This window comes from Sceloporus undulatus, chromosome 6 (assembly GCF_019175285.1).
Source record: "Sceloporus undulatus isolate JIND9_A2432 ecotype Alabama chromosome 6, SceUnd_v1.1, whole genome shotgun sequence".
NCBI lineage: Eukaryota > Metazoa > Chordata > Lepidosauria > Squamata > Phrynosomatidae > Sceloporus > Sceloporus undulatus.
The window spans coordinates 30,092,299-30,095,045 of record NC_056527.1 but is presented as its reverse complement, the minus strand read 5'-3'; the positions used below and the strand labels follow the sequence as shown (position 1 = coordinate 30,095,045).

At 36.7% G+C, this 2,747-nt stretch overlaps 1 protein-coding gene across 1 annotated transcript in view; it reads left to right on the top strand.

Moving 5' to 3' along the window:
* Positions 1–334: 334 nt before the first annotated feature.
* The window catches only part of MTERF1 (mitochondrial transcription termination factor 1), a 14,176-nt gene continuing 11,763 nt past the window's right edge, over positions 335–2,747 (top strand). The window contains exon 1 of the mRNA XM_042471141.1: positions 335–427. The gene's annotated coding sequence lies outside the window, so the exon portion shown is untranslated. The remainder of the gene's footprint in view (positions 428–2,747) is intronic.

The window sequence follows — 2,747 nt, the reverse complement described above, 5'->3', positions numbered from 1 at the left end:
ATTCAAGCCAGACAAGTTCATTCATTTATGAATTGGGACATTTTCCAGAAGGCTAGTCATATTATTCTGTTGAAGCAAGAACAGCAAAGATGATTGTGGCTTCTTAAAGACTAACCTATTTATAATGGCATAAAATTTTGTGAATTTACAGGGCACCTGTGTTCCATTAAAGTCTGTAGCACAATAATTGTTTGTGCCACAAGGCACTTTGTTATGATGTGGCAATAATAATACCAAACTACATGGTGCTTGTACTTCTGAATCACTATGCAAATGAAAAGTGGTTATGATTGCCTCTATTCCACAAAACTAATTACCTAGTTATACCAATCTAGAATAACTCCATAAATCACAGCTAACTCCCCTTTTTTCCCAGAATGCATCACTTGGCAGAGTTGTGAAACAAGTCTCCAAACTGTTTGTTCAAGTGAGTTCTCTTTCAAAGTTTTAAGCCTCCTGTAAATCTATTTTTTTCATAAAAGAGAAAAAAGTACTGTGTGAAATAAATCTGAGCATTAAAGTAATTTCTTCTACCAATTTACAGGTTTCTGTTCAAATGTGAAAATAGTGCCACAAAGCTGGTCACCATTTGATTCTTAGGGCTCATTCACACTTAGGGATAAACCAGTTTCTTAATTGGACTTTGAAATTTAAAAGCACAAGAATCCCCACGGAATTGGAGCAAGCTGAAGGGGGGGGGGGAAGGGGCAGTTTGCCAAGACCTTTGGGGTGGATAAATTCCAGCCCTCTGCCCATTGGCCCTCCCTCCTGGGTATCCAAATGTGACTGGCAGCTCTTTCACATTTGGAGCAACTTTTGAAAAGACACACTAAACAAGAACCTTTTCAAAATGATGCAGGTCAAGAGGGCTTGTGCCAGTTCACCCCGATTCACCTCAAATAAACTTGGGGGTGAAACAGGTTTGCGAACGCAACAAGGCACTTTTAACCCAGTTTGCAAACTGGGTTAAATCATAGTGGGAATGAGCCCTTAGGGTGTATCAACAGGAGTGCGTCCACTAAGAGTAGAGCAACAGCAGCTCTTGCAGCCTACACTTCTCTGCAACTATTTTATCTTACGGTATTTATGCCCCACCCTTCAGCCTCAAAGGCTCTCAGAGTGGCTTACAATTATTATTATTATTTTTACTTAGACGGTTCCCAGCCCTCAGGCTTACAATCTAAAAAGACACGACACAAAAGGAGAAGGGAATGGGGCTGTTTTGCTGTTTTGATGCCATGAAAGGTGGTTTATAAGTACTTTACTAATTTGTTCAGTAAATAAATCAAACCAGTGGATTGTGTATATCACAGCTTGATCTTATGTATAGTTAGGCATACTTGAAACCAATTAATTCAGTGACCCTAGGTGCAGTTGAAGAGCCAGTGTTGGCCTATGACTCTGGAGACCAAGGTTTGATTCCCAGCTGGGCCATGAAACCCATTGGGTAAGTCACACTCTCTCAGCCTCAGGGAAGGCAATGACAAACCTCTTTTGAAGAAACTTGCCAAGAAAACTCCATGATAGGTTTGCCTTAGGGCAGTGATGGTGAACCTTTTCGAGGCTGAGTGCGCAAAGAAGCATGGTAGCTGAAGAATAGGACAGAGTATGCAGACATTAAAATGTAGGTCATTCAGGAAACACCAGGCAGAAGAGACAGAGAGTTCTGAGTGGACAAAAAGTAAAGAGCATAGAAAAGGAACAAGTAAGGAAGGAGACATTTGTAAATTATGCATTAGGATAGAAAGAGCTCTGTATGAATGACAGGAAAAGTGGATGGGAAACAAAGAATAAGTGCCAACAGGCACTATAAAGTACCATGATGATTGTGAATATTAACATTTGTCATAAGATTAAACTGTGAGAACCAAAACAGATGTAGTGCCATGTCAGTCATGGATAAATTACTTTACCATGCAAGTATTCCTCATATGCCCTATAATGTTTAAAACACCAAGTGATTCATCTCTGTATTTAAATTCCATTTAATATTATACATATTAAAGAAAAAAAAATCTTAATAATATGATGAATTATAATATTACAGATTGATCGTATTCATTAATACAGTAAGGATACTTGTGATGAGTGACTTAAGCTAGTTTGCCTGCAGCATTTTAACTACCTAGCATGCAAATAGATTGATGTGGTATGGCTCTTTATGTATGAAATACGGACACTGCACTTTATTCATGGTACACATCATACCTGTTTCAACCTTAATTGTAAAGCAAGTTGGCCTAAACCATATGAATGCTCTTTATATTGAGTTATAATTGTCTGACACAATTAATATGCTTCCACCTTTTTTAGGGCTTGCAGCATTATTGGCAACATAAAGTTGTACAATATGTGAAATATCATCTCCAAATGTGTTCTATCAAATCTGCTAATATAGATGATAAAGGACACATGATTTTTGAAATACTGTCTGTTTCATATGCTATTTACTTAATTAACTTGACGTTCAGAATAGTTAGCCTCTAATATGAAGTAATAAATGTGATTCTTCTAGGGTGCAAAGGAGGATAGCAAAGGAATTACATCTCAGTCAATTACAATTACAATTGCTGAATTAAAAAAAACCAACAACCCACACATCTAAGAGAAAAGGTGTTTGTTGCTGGCAGAATTTTTGTTAGAATTAATAAATTTTGCAAAAGAGACCACATACATAGTGACAAGTCATTTAAATCTAATAATAATAATAATAATAATAATAATAATAATAATAATAATAATAATAA